This window comes from Muscardinus avellanarius (genome assembly GCF_963383645.1).
Source record: "Muscardinus avellanarius genome assembly, chromosome: 5".
Lineage (NCBI taxonomy): Eukaryota > Metazoa > Chordata > Mammalia > Rodentia > Gliridae > Muscardinus > Muscardinus avellanarius.
This window is the reverse complement of record NC_137790.1, coordinates 114,304,062-114,318,850: the sequence shown is the minus strand read 5'-3', so window position 1 is coordinate 114,318,850 and position 14,789 is coordinate 114,304,062. Positions and strand designations below refer to the sequence as shown.

The following is a 14,789-nucleotide window of genomic DNA, read 5'->3' as shown; positions in this document are numbered from 1 at the left end:
GCAATAAGTGTAAGCACTTACAAACATTTTTATCATGTTCACTAAAATATCTCAATTCATTTTTTTACATTGAATCCTAGCTAGTATGTTTTTGTTTGAAATAATTAAATCTCTGAGTATTTACATAGTATCATAGAATTAAAAGAGAAGTAAACTCTGTGAATAAATTTAATAAAGTGTGTTTCCTAGGCGCTAGTAAGATAATTTAAATTCATTTCATAGTCATCTCTGAATTAAAACCCTTCTCATTTATCATTCCTTTCATTTTAGTGATGAAAGAAAACAAAATTACATAAGGGAAGCCTTTGCCACAATAGGAATAAAACACCTATTGTCTGGCTAAAGCATTTCAACACTCTGTACTATTTTTAAAATTCCATATTTATCTGATTCCCAAATGTTTTATGCCCTAAAGTGCAATAAATTAGCATAAAGAGTCATTGAATGGTAAGACTTGTTATGCTACAAGTTCAGGATACTTTCTGAGTGTGTTTATTTTACTGTTTAAATTACTGTTCAACATATTTTTCATAGGTATGATCCATGCAAAATTAAGAGTGTGTGGTTTAAGTTACTTAAACATTTTTTTTAAGAGATTGGCATCGGCCGGGCATGGTGGCGCACGCTTGTAATCCCGCGCTTGGGAGGCTGAGACAGGAGGATCACGCAGGTTCGAAGCCAGCCTCAGCTACCAAGTGAGGCTCTCAGCAACTTAGTGAGACCCTGTGTCCAAATAAAATATAAGTCTCAGGGTATAGCCCAGAGGTAGAAAGCCCCTGGGTTCCATCCCCAGTACCACAAAAAAATAAAAATAAATAAAAATAAAAAAATAAAAGATTGGCATCAACAGTGCTTGCCCTAAAATCTTAAGTGTTTTTATTTGTTTTGTGGTACTGAGGATGGAACCCAGGGGCCTTCTACCTCCAGGCTACACTCCCAGACCTATTTTATATTTTATTTGGAAACAGGGTCTCTTAAACCAGCAGAGGCTGGCTTCGAACCTGGGCAATCCTCCTGTCTCAGCCTCCCAAGTGCGGGGATTCCAAGGGTGCGCCACCACGCCCAGCTAAATCTTAAGTGTTTTTAAATTATTGACAAGATTTTCACACAAGTTTGTTCCTGCTTCATCTTTTCTATCATGACTTATTATTGCTACACTCTTGTAATGTTGAAAATCAGTCACACTGGGTCTCGTTTTGCTACCTTAGTTAAGGCTCAGCAAGAGAATTGCTGTTATTTAATAAATGGATTTGTTCATTGTCACTAATGTGACAGCAGGAATTTGAAGCCATCTGATGTCTTAGCTGGTTGTTAATTCAGTAATGGCTTCACACTGCCAATTGATGGCTGCTAAGTCACTAAAGTTCATGTAGAGGTTTTAGAGAAACTTCTGTTCTAATGATACATGAAAATATGAGCATATTTTTAACCTTCTGGAAAATCAATATGCCTTCTGTTTGTTAAGCTTCTACAATTTAACTTTGAGAGATTACCACTTAATGTGATAGATGCAAAACAAAGTCATAATAGGACCTATGGACCATTATTTTTCCTCTGAATTAGTCTGTCAATATTATGGTTAAATTTCAAAATTTCAGCTTTATAGGTTCTTTGGCCTTACTCTACTCATTTAGTCCCTCCAACATGGGGTGGCATAATAGAGGGAAATAAATATCTAAATAAATTTCACAGAATAAAATTTGACAGAAGGGAAATTTCAAAATCTATTTCAAGATGAGGGCACAGGCCACGAGGTTAAGGAGAATCTCCAGGTGCACACAGCCACACAGCCACAGAACTAGTGGACTGCAGTGCGACTGGTTTCCTAGTCATGTTCAGAACTCCCTCTGGAAGCTGGAATAACAAAGGATTTTATTGCTTCATGGTTCACTATGGAATAGAATGAATGGCTCAAGGAAAGCATGCCCAGCCCACGATTTTTCAAGCAGATGCATATGGGGAGAGACTTTTTTATTAGAGCAGGTTCAAGGCAGGAACTCAAGGCAGAGTAATGGCAGAACTGAGAAAATGGGTATAAAATGGGTTTGTTTGTTTGTTTGTTTGTTTGTTTTGCAATACTGAGGCTAGAACACAGGGGTGCTCTACCAATGAGCTACATCCCCTGGCCTTTTAATTTTGTCTTCAGCCCTTTTGCTTTTTTAATTTTGGGGTGCTGGGGATTGACCCTGGGGCACTCTCCCTCAAACCTATACCCCCAGCCCTTTTTTATTTCTTTGGACAGGGTTTTACTAAGTTGCTCAGGGCCTCCTTAAGTTGCCCAGGAAGGCCTCAGACTTGCAGTCCTCCTGCCATTGCTTCTCCATTCTCTGGGAATACAGGGGTACACCACCACACCCAGATAAAATTAGTACACATTTTAAAGTCATTAATGAGGAGTAAATAAGATAATGCACTTAACTTCTTAGTCTAGTGTTCACCATACAGAAAGTTTTCAATAAATATTGGCTATTGATTATTATTGTTGTTATTATCATAGAATTAAAATTCCTAAGTATCCCTCTGTGGCTCCAACCTGCTCATAGTTCTTCACACCTTTTCTTCTCTCCAAACACACACACACATGCACGCACACACACACACACACACACACACACACACACTTTTGAATACAAGCCAGTAACCTTCCCACCCTGTATCTCAATTGTAGCCTCAAGTGCAGTTTCTTTTTGCATGCCTGTGTGTACGTGTGGATTGTGGTCCGTCTGTCTGGATTTCCACTTGGCCCATCAAGCTCTTTCTATCCCTCAAGATGTGGCTCACTTATTCCTTCTGAAATGGTGTTTCCAAGCCTTCTCAGATAATTTCTTGTGCACTTTCCTACTTATTTATAAGTTATCTACTTTCTTTTCAATCATAAGCTCTTTGAGGACAAGGCCTGTTTCTTTTAGCTCTGTATTCAGCATAGTGCTTGAAGCATAATAAACACTGAATAAAAGATTGAAAGAATGACTTATGAGGCTGGCTTCGTAACCAGCTCAGCCAGCCTCCTGCCTTTCCTAGTTGTGGGTTTTGACAGCTGCTGGTTTGATGGACAAGAGGATAACCTTCTCTCTTTCTTAGTTTCCCCCATGTTAGCAGAGGTGTTTTGCTCGATTCATCGATGCCATCTGGTGGAGAAAAGGATAGCCACAGGTGCACACTTAACTAAAAAACCAGATGGAAGTAAAGATGCTTACTGATCATTAATACAGACATTTCCATAGTTTCTTGGTAGATTCCAGAAGTATATTGACTCCAGAAGTGCTTTTTGAGCATCTACTACTTTGTACAGATGCCTGGCATCTGTACAAAGTGCTAAAGTACCAAAGTTTCTATCAGTCTTGTTCCAAATAATGAATATTTAGGTATGAGACAAAACATGCAAACTCCATTTAGATTTTCCTATGAGTTCTTTATGTTAATCAACACATTCATGTACATTATAAACATAACTATGAAGTTTATTCATGCCATTTTAGTGGATATTCTTAGAATATGTGAATGTAAAGGGAAATTCTTAATGACTTAATGAAAAGGAGGCATTTATTCAGTATTCACATTGGTGTACTTCTTATGCTCTATTTATCTAAAGGATAGGTTTTTCCCCCTTACATCTAGAGCCCGATAATGAACTAAAAAGTAAACAGAAAAAGTCTAAGGTGAAAATGACAGAGGCCTTGTACATTAATAAGAAGGTTAAACATTTTCCAAGTCTTGAGGCTAGATACTTGTGCATGTAGTAGCCTCTTAACCGCAAGGTTATCTGCCTGTGGAGGAGAACCCAGAGCATCTCACAGCAATCAGGGTGATTTGATGTGGGAATCAAACTCCTGTGTGGGAGACATGCATATTACAATGTTCCCTTCATGTTCCAGTGATGGCATTAACTCACCAAGAAAATGCTTGATTTTTTTTTTTATGCTTTCTCTTTGAAAAACCTGTGAAAGTATGTGTTTTACTTTGGGGACACTTCTATCAAAAAATATATTTTCAAGATAGATATTTAACAAATGGTGCTGGGGAAACTGATTATCCACATGCAGAAGATTGAGACTGTATCCCCGTGAATCACCCTGAACAGAAATCAACTCAAAGTGGATAAAAGATCCATGACCTGAAAGTTTGCAACTAGTAGAGGAAAACATAAGGGGAAATGCTTCAAGCTATTGGCACAGGCATTGATTTTTCTGAATAGGAATTTAATAGCTCAGGAAATAAAAGAATTGACAAATGGGCCTTCATCAAATTAAAAAGCTTCTACACAGCAAAGGAATAACAGAGTAAAGGGAAAACTTACAGAATAGGGTAAACTTTTTGCCAGCTATGTATCTGACAGGATTAATATCCAGAATATATAAGGAAATAAAAATTACCAACAAAAGAACAAGTATTCCATCCAATAAGTGGGCAAATTATATGAAGAGACATTTCTCAAAAGAAGTACAAATGGCCAATAATTATATGAAAAAAATGACATGGTCGACATCTTTAGTCATCAGAAAAATGAAGACCAAAACTTTGTTAAGATTCCTTATCACCCCAGTCAAAACAACTATTATCAATCAAGCAAACAAACAAAAACAAATGCCAAAATATGGGGAAAGAGGAACCCTTACACACTTGTTGCTGGGAATGGAGAAAAACAGTATAGCAGGTCCTCAAAAAACCAAAACGAAGAACTCCCATATGATATGATCCAGCTTTACTCTTCCCTGCGTATATCCCTGAGGAAATGAAGTGAGCATTCAGAAGGGGTCCTTCATATCCATGCTCACTGAGCACTATTCACAGTAGCCAAATTGTGGGACCAGCCTATGCCAACAGATGAGTGGATAAAGAAAACATCACACACACACACACACACACACACACACACACACACACACAGTATTGCTCAGCCATAAAGAATGAAATTATCCTATTTGCAGAAAAATGCATGCAACTGGTGGCCATCATTGTTAAGCAAAGTAAGCCAGACACAGAAAGAAAAATAATACATTTTTCTCTCACATATGGAAACTAAATAAAGAACAGGAAAAGACCTGAAAGTAGGAGAGAGACTATTAAGGAGGAGATAGAGGATGGGAGGAAGCAAGAAAGGGGAGGGCAACTCAAAATGTATCTAGGACCTGGAACTTGGACACCACCAGAGGAAAGCACGTGGGCCAAGTCAAGGTACTGGCACAGGCACTGATTCCTGAATAGGACCTTAATAGCTCAGGGAATGAAAGAATTGACGATTGGAATCTCATCAGATGTCAGTGAAACTCATTACTTTTTACAATTAATATAAATTAATAAATCACTTAGAGTAGTAAAGTTGAGTTAAATGAGACACTCGCTTATGTGAAACCCCTCATTCCCCGATGGCACTCATTATGCAATTGAGCTATTATTTAGAAAATTTTCATTTGAAAATTATATAGGACATACACATCACAGCCAAACTTATTTTTCTCTTTAGCTAAAGAGCTAGAAAGGACTTCAAATTTACCTAGCTCTTGGGAAGAATACTGCTAGAGTATATTGAAATTTGTTATGAGATACAGTTTTGTACTTCACTGGAAGGTAAGATTTCAGAGTTGGCAGTTTATTGTTTATTTCTTATTTTATTTCATTATTTTATTGTGTTGCTAGGGATTGAACTCCAGGGCATTCTACCTTCAAACTACACCCCCAGCACACTTTATTTATTTATTTATGTATTTATTTTTGTGGTACTGGGGGTGGAACCCAGGGACTTTTCTACCTCTGGGCTATACTCCCAGATCTCTTCTTTTAATATTTTATTTAGAAACAGGATCTCATCAAGTTGCTGAGAGCCTGACTAAGTGGCTGAGGCAGGCTTCGAACCTGCGCGATCCTCCTGTCTCAGCCTCCCAAGTACTGGGATTTCAAGTGTGTGCCACCATGCCCGGCATCAGCCCACTTTATTTTTTATTTGGAACAGGGTCTCATCAGGTTGCTGAGAGCATCACTAAGTTACTGAGGTTGGATCTGAACCTGTAATTGTCCTGTCTCAGCCTCCCAAGTACTGGGATTATATGCCCAGTTTGGCAACTTACTTTATAAATAGTTGTCCAATGCAAAAATGGCCAGCCACTTGTTTTCTAAAGTTTTTTTAACCTTCACTATTTAATTACCTGGATATGGACATATAATTTGTGCTGGAAAAAAACATGGATTTTCTAAGTTTGTCGCATGTATTTAATAAGTCACGTTGATTTACTTAATGATCCCTTGATTGTAAGGCATTTAAGTCAACACAATTTCTTTTGAAAAAGAATCACAAGTACTACCTTAGGAAATAAAAGAGTACTAATTGATATTTGTAGGTGGTAAAGTTTATATTTTTCCAGTCTATCCGTTTCCATAATAATTTTTGAGATTTGGGGATTTTTTTGTTGCAACAATCTCTAGGATATGAATTATTTGGATGTAGGACATTAAGTTTCGGAGACATTGCTCCACCACAGATGTGGGTCTTGGGGCTTTTTGTTATTTTTTTTTTTCTTTTGTCATTTCAGAGACACTAGTCTTCACTAAGCAATTCTTTATTTTCTAAGGTTGGAACAGCTGTGTATTTCTATAATTATGGATTTTTATTCCCTTGTCAATCTACTGTGAATCCTAATTCAAACTACATATCTATTTGGATCCCTGCTCATTTTCTTGTGATTATGTGGTTTCTGACAAATGACATTTGGAGAATATGAAGTTAATTTTTATGGGGCATTCCCAATTGTCCATTGTTTTTTGAATCCTTACTAACATTTTTTTTTTTTTTTTTTTTTTGCTTTTAGTCTTACATCCTGTAATGCAGCTGCCCCTTTTAATGTCTGGTTGCATTTTTATCTAGCCCTTTCTCTGAGGATCGCTACTTAGCTACAATTTCTAAGACTCTAATGTTTTAGATTGTGTGGTCACGTGGAAAGAAACGGAACGCTTAGGGAAAACCTCTGGGGTATTAAGAATTTATAAAGCACTTTGTTGAGTTTACATTATAAGCTGTATGTACTTATATATGAGAAACAATTATTTGGCAACAGGGTCTCACTGTTGCTGAGAGCCTCACCAAGTAGCTGAGGCTGGGTTAGAACCTGTGTGATCCTCCTGCCTCAGCCTCCCAAGGGCAGGGATTACAAGCATGCGCCACCATGCCCGGCTTATCTGCATTTTTTGAAAATTCACATGAGTGTAATCTGCTGTTCTTGCCCGTGTTGCCTTTTCTATGCCATCATCCCTTTGCTTGTGAGCCTAATCAGTTTTGAGATCTCGAGTCAAGCACCACTCTCAGGGAAGCTTCGCCTGCTACCTACCTCACAACAGGCTGTTTAGGGTTCTTTGTTGTTTTCCCTCAAAGAATCTTGATACTTAAATCGCCATGAGCGCCAGGATAGCAGGCGCATGCTCAGTTTCGTACCTCGCCCCAGCACAGCCTGGCACGCAGAAGACCACAGACTGCAGTGGAAAGGATGTCCTCCTGTGTGGCCATGTGCTGCCTGTCTGGCTGTTGTCTTTTGGAGTTGACCGAGAAGTTGGAGGCAAATATATCTGTTTCTTTATAAAGCCCATCAACTTTTTGCCCATTCAGATTGTAATATGTGTCATTTTATATTGACATAAGCAGGTGCATTCACTGCTGAAATTACAGCTTTTAGGTACCCTGTTTTTCTCTTGCTAAAATAAGGTCCCCTTTCAAACCCTGTACACAAAGTTACCACCACATTGCTGGCGATGCCAATTTCTTTTCCTTTCTGCTGCGTTCTGCTGCAGGGCTCCAGGATTCTGAATTCCTCTGCAGTGCCTGGTAGGGGCCACCCAGTGTCCTGCGTTGTCAGGGTGTAGGACCGCAGTCTTCCTGTGGCCCGTTTCACACAGCTTGTGGAAACTCGCTTGATTGCCCACAAGCTGCTGGGAAAGGGTTCCAGGTGCTCTCTGGCATCAGAAGTACTGGTGATCAGTTAGCCTGCTTCCAGGGGAGGGCTTGGCCTTTCTGAGGCTGAGCAGACTGGCAATTTTAAATGATTAAAAAAACAAATACAAAGCCTGTGGCACTGAGGCCGTGTAGCAATGCCACTACATACTGTCAAGGTTTTTTTTTTTAACAAGAATTAAAAATATTTACTTGCCAAACCCAGTCCAAGTAGATGCAGAAGGTGTGTTGTTGCAGAAGGTCTAGTACAACCCTAGATATATATATCAGAATTTGTCATGAAGTTTGGTAAAAATACATGTCTTTATCAAATCAGAATCTTGAGGGGTTACAATGGTGTTCCAACTTTTAGTGAATCTGTTAAAATATACTGCAAGTTTAAAAAGCAGATTCTAGAGACCTACACACACAAAAAAAAATTTTGATTTCATAAATGTGGACTCATGAATCTTCATTTTTAAAGAAGTCACCTGACCAGGCGTGGTGGTGCACACTTGTAATCCCAGTGCTTGAGAGGCTGAGACAGGAGGATTGCACAGGTTCGAAGCCAGCCTCAGCTGCTTAGTGAGGCTCTCAGCAACTTAGTGAGACCCTGTTTCCAAATAAAAATATAAAATAGGTCTGGGAGTGTAGCCCAGAGGTAGAAGGCCCCTGGGTTCCATCCTCAGCACCGCAAAATAAATAAATAATTAATTAAAAAGTCACCTGCTAAGGTGACTCTGAAGCAGTTGCTTGAAATACTGTCCCTAGAGAAACACTGATCAAGTCCAGCCATCTAATTTTGGAGAGAAAACTGAAGCCCTGTCTTCTCACCCTTCCTGGACTTAAATCTAATGAGGTTTCCCTGTGACCCTGTTTAATAACTTCATGCCTGGGTTCCCAAAACAGGACATTACATTTTGTGTGTGTGTGTGTGTGTGTGTGTGTGTGTGTGTATCTGTCTGTCTGTCTGTTTCCCAGGTGGAAAAGGGTCTGTTGCTCCCAAAGGTCTTTTTTTTAGTAAAGTTCACAGTTACACAGAAACTTTTTTTTTTTTTTTTTGTAGTACTAGAGATGGAATCCAGGGGCATTCTACCTCCAAGCTACACTTCCACCCTATTTTTTATTCTTTATTTTGAAACAGGGTCTCACTGAGTTGCAAAGGGCCTAAGTAGGCTGTCCTAAGACCGCGATCCTCCTGTCTCAGCCTCCCAAATGCTGGGATTACAAGCATGTGCCCCGGCTTAACAATTTTAAAATATTAGGAAACACATTCTTAGTATAAGACGCAGTAGACTCCAATTCTGTCCAAACTAAGTCCCTCTAACTGGTTTGCTGTGGTATTAAATAAGATGCGTGTTCAGGAAGTATAAAATAGCATGGGGGCTGGCGATGTTGCTCAGTGCTAGAGCACTTGTCTCGTATGTGCAAGGCCCTGGGTTTGATCTCCAGCACGGTGCTTACAAAAAAAACGTAAAATAGTATGATATTTTTATGCTTTATGGCAGAAGAGAGGCACATGTCAGAATGATGAGAAGAAACACTGTGAGCCTGGTCCTTTTTATCTTTCTCTGTGGTCATGTAGAATCACCCATAGAGTATTAGGCCTGGGTTTAAAGCACCCACTCCCATTCTTTTCTTCTGGTACGCCTATCTGGGATTAAGTGCTAGGGAACTGCCCAGATGTGAAACGCTTTGATCCTGCAGGCTAGTTGCTCTTAGGCTAGTGGAGAGGCCTCGTGGAAGCGCTCTAGTTCAGAGTGGAAGACAGTGTTGTGATAGTGCACGTGAGCAGTAGCTTTGAATCTGAGAAACTGCTTTTGCAACCCAAGAGATGGCTCCTGTTTGTACAGGAGAAGCTTTAAAAACATTTGCTGGCATCAGATGCTACTGTATATTCTTTATTTAGCCACGGGCAGATGCAACAAATTAAGTTCAATTTCTTGGATTCACCTCAAACAAGCTTTGATGCTAGACCATGAAGGAAGAGGCAGACATGGAGAAGAGTCACAAAAATTTCAAGTACTCAGAGCTTGGTGTTTCCCTCCACAGCAAGTTAAACGGCAGAGTAACTACGGTTTGTCCCTCTCCTGGTCCTCACTTCCCCATTTTACAGCCGCCTGCCCCACAGCTTCTCTACCCACCTCCCTACAGGCAGAGATCTGATCGACTTGCCTGCACTGAGGCCTAACATTACTGAGTGCATTGTCTCCCTTGAAACGTTTGCCTTCGATAGGGGAAGAGCAGGCATTAAGCAAAGATCAAAGCTCTAATGATAGCATTTCAGGCATCAAATAAAGCTGGAAGGGGGAAATGGCTTGCGGGTAGGAGTTCTCTCTGAGTTACTTACTTCACACTAAATAAGGCAGTTACCAGCTCCCTGGACAGAAAGACCAACCCTTCCCCACACCCTCACTGTGCACACACAAGGAGCCTAACACTAGTACTAGTTTTGAAGGCACTTCTTAAAGCCTTCTTAGATCGGGGATATCAACCCAGCTAGCCTTGGTCTGGAGCTTCCCTGCCACCCAGGCCACTCGTGCTTGCTGAAGGTACATGCTAAACAGCTTAACAGGTAGCCATGGGCAGATGCCCAGTGAGGCCCGGGAGGAGTCTTCTGGCACTACTCCTGTATCAGTAGCAACCCAAGAACTTTTTTTGTGTGTTTGGCTACCAACCCCAAGGGGCTGTTCTACTGTCAGAGCCACAGAATTCTGTCTTTTTGATGAATAACTTGTGTATTTTAGAATTCATTTATAACAGTCCCACTGGCTTCCTGAATCTCCCAAGAGCATTTTATGCATGGAACTTTATAGAATACATTTGAATAGCATTTATGAAAGTTATGAAGTGCTAATATAGCCCAAGATTTAGAAATGGAAGAAATTTTATCAGCGATTAACCATATTTTTCTTTGAAATATGAAACCTATTTCTTTCCATAAATAAATATTATTTTGCATTTTTCTCCTATAGAGCTCCAGTATATGGCATGTGAAATGGTTTCTTACTTCTCTATGTAACTGCTAAAAAAGATAGAAACTCACCCATCACAAAAATGTATCTAGACTGCTCTAGCCAAGTTCTCTTTGCTGAACAGATTTTTGGAAAAGTCCACTGAAGGTTGTTTTTATGCTGCTATCTCTTAGGAGAAGTGTGTGTGTGTGTGTGTGTGTGTGTGTGTGTGTGTGTGTGCATGTGTGTGAACACACTTTAAAAACAAAAATTAAGAAAGGTACCATGAAACTAGGGTAACCTTTTCTGCTGAGTCCCCAATCTTTCCCTAGAATATTGAAATTCACTTGCTGTCGCTTTGATAGTTGGAAAAACACTTCACCTTTATTTTTTCAGATTGTAAGCAAATATTTAACGCCCTTAGAATTGGAATGGAGGTTGAGGAGGGATGTACTGGAGATTGAACCCAGGGGCATTCTAGCACGGAGCTGCACCCCTAGCCCTATTTTATTATGAACAAGGTGTCACTAAATTACCATATGCTGGCTTCAAACCTTTAATCCTCCTGTCTCCACCTTCAAAGTACCAGGATTACAGGTGTGTTCCACCGCGCTGAGCTTGGAATATAGATTTAACCAAAATAGTAAGTTAAGAAAAATGAACCACATGGCTGAACAATTTGATACCTGGGCTAATTATATCTTACTGCAATTAGAGAGTTGGGATGTAAAAAAGGGAAGTAATTTTGTTTTTATGTATAAAAGCAGCCATCTGCAGTTAGAGAGCCATGCTACAGCCAGTGGGATTTGAGTTATATTTTCATACTCTGGCATGCTTGGTACTGCCATGTGAATATAACCCCTGAATAATATCAATTAGATGATTGATCAGGTTCTTAAAGGTTTATCACATGAGACTTGTCCTGCATAGTTTGTAACTTAGCAGCCGTCACTGATGCTTAATCGGAAGCCGGAGCCTCTGTAGTAAGGAGGTGACCTTACTACAGCCTCTGTAGTAAGGAAGTGACCTCAGTTCCTTCTCAAGGTGCACACCGCACCCTCTGCGGTGGTCACTTCGCCACAGATGACCACCATTTGCATGCCTTGTCCTTGGTCCTGCACAGCAAGATTACATCTCTCATAGGCATAAGGTTTCATCTATATGCTTCTAGCTAATGCTAGGACTTTTTCCTGGTGCCAGCTTTTGAAGGAATCAAATGTGTCTTCTTGAGGCAAAATTATGAATTCAGGAGTGCAGGGTGGCTTCTCAAAGACGCTTTTTTATTTAAATAACCTCTCCAGGTTAGAAGTGGCACTGACTAAAAATGGCAAGAAGTGACACTCTTGGCAGGCAGAGAGAGGAATAACTTCCTTGCTTGATGTCCTTGTCCAGGCGAGCAAGGGCACTCACTCTAACTTTGTTTTAAAGTGCCTGGAGCCAAAGAGCCGCTGTCCAAAGTTAATGATATGTTACCACAAGAAAGATGGATTCCAAGGTGGACCTGAGAAAATTAATGTGCAGCCTCTGTGCTGGCTACTGCCAAATCAGCGTACACAACTCACCTCCCGTCAAGGTCAGGGAAACCTTGCCGGCAATGAAATATCACCCTCTTCTCTCCTCTGTCTTGCTCTGGCACGTATTTTGAAAGACTGCCATGTTGATCTCTGCTTTATCTTATGAATACCTAACCATCATCCCCGAGTTACCATTTCCCAAAATTCAGCCATTCTTCTACTCGGAAGAATTTGCGGAATTGATTGCCTACCTCACCTCCCTGTCTGTTTCCTCAAGCCAAAGTCCCCTCACTGAGAAGGCCCTTGATCAGCTGCCCTGAGAGCCAAACTACCATCTGAGTGTGAAAATTCATCCTGAACGTGGTGCACAGATCAGCCCCTCTGTCTTATCCTCCTTTTGGTCCAGGCTTAGAAGCTTGTGCCTGTTCACAGTCAACATAGCACAGAAGCTGTAGCATTGTGTGTTAGGCACATATGTGGTGTAAATATCAACAAAAGACTGCAGTTATTTACCCCATTCTATTGAGTGGAACTTGAGAATTTCTCTGTGCTCCGATTACAGTTGTGTGTGTACATATTGTGTTAAATAAAAGAGGGGTAACATAAAATTATTCTATTTTAAAGATATTAAAATTCTAAAACTATCTTTTCAAAACACACAAGACAGTCCTTGATGCAAAAAGTAAGAATTTCTTCTTCAGATGCTTTCCCCAGGATTTTTTATCTCAAAATCAGACCTACTGGTTTTTCAAAGTTACTTTGAAATTGACTCCCTGTATCGGCACCAACATTTACAACACAACCTTTTACAAACATAACGATGGCACAAGCTTGTAATCCCCATAGTTGGGAGGCTGAGACAGGAGAATCACACAGGTTCAAAGCTAGCCTCAGCTACTACTTAGTGAGGCTCTCGGCAACATAGTGAGACCCTGTTTCCAAATAAAATATAAAAGGACTGGGAGTATAGTCCAAAGGTTGAAGATCCCTGGGTTCTATCCCCAGCACCACAAAATAAAACAAACAAAAATAAATTTTCTGTTTTTAAAAATATCTTCTTGGTAATGGATTTATAAGAGAACTTACTTTCTTTTGAACACCATACCTAAAACTCTTATGAATTTACACATATATGCTAAATCTTAGAATTGGTAATGAAAAAGAACATTTAATTAAGAAGGAGGAAGCAAAACCCTTTTTTAAAATTCCACAATTATGACATGTACAATATTAAATAAAAATAAAAATCATAATGGAATGAAAATAATTGTTGGTCGTAGTAGGGATTGGACCCAGAGGCATTCTATCTCTAAGCTATACCTCCAGCTCGATTTTATTTTTATTTTGAAACAGGATCTTGCTAGGTTGATGAGAGTCTCACTACTTGCTGAGGCTGTCCTCAAACTTGTGATCCCTTCTGTTTCAGCTTCCTAAGCACTGGGATTACAAACATGGATCACCAGGCCCAGCCAGGGTAAAATATTTTTAGTTCAGTTAATTACATCAGAAGCCCCCCCCCCTTAATTGCTATTGCTTTTTTGGTTTTGTTTTTTTTCTTGAGGAAATGAACTCGGGGTGGGGGCCCTTGCACATACTACGCAAATGTTCTACCACAGGGCTACATCCCTACGGTAGATGTTCACAGGAGGAAAATTAGGCAACATGAATGGAATAAAGAGCGTTTGTGCCACACATTGAACGATATGAAGGATATGGCCCCAAACAGTAATTTTTCCTAGGGATTAAACGCAGGGACATTCTACCTCTGAGCTATACCCCCAACGCTTTTTATTTTTTATTTTGAAACAGGACCTGTTTAGGTTGCTGAGCCTGGCTGGGAACCTGTGATCCTCCTGTCTCAGCCTCCCAAGTATGGGGATTACAAGCGTGCACCACCATGCCTGGCTAGTATGAATATTTTAACAATACTGATTCTTCCAACCCATGAACATGAGATATCTTTTTGTTTACTTGTATGTCACACTTATTTTGAACTATACAATTACTAACTGTATTGAACTTTTTAAGAATTAAGCTGTATAGGTGGACCTTTGTTTTAACTTTTTGGGGGTGGTACTGGGGTTTCTGGAGACCCTTCTACCTCTGGGCTACACTCCCAGACCTATTTTTATACTTTTTTATTTGAAAACAGGGTCTCTTAAGCCAGCAAGGCTGGCTTTGAACCTGCGCGATCCTCCTGTCTCTGCCTTCCAACCCCGGGGATTATAAGCGTGTGCCACCATGCCTGGCTCGGACCTTTGTTTTACTCTAGGTTCATGGCACAGAGATGATTCTTTTTATCAGTTTCTTTGAAAACATAATTTAGAGGTTATGAACATAATTTTAAAGAACATATTATATTCATTTATTAGTTCATCACCTTTAGACACTGTGCAGATGAAGCAT

The 14,789-nt window shown here is 39.9% G+C and overlaps 1 protein-coding gene across 1 annotated transcript in view; it reads left to right on the top strand.

Moving 5' to 3' along the window:
- PPM1L (protein phosphatase, Mg2+/Mn2+ dependent 1L) overlaps positions 1 to 14,789 on the top strand; it is a gene marked incomplete at both ends in the record, with an annotated part of 299,492 nt that overhangs the window by 197,135 nt on the left and 87,568 nt on the right. The gene's annotated exons all lie outside the window — the stretch shown is intronic.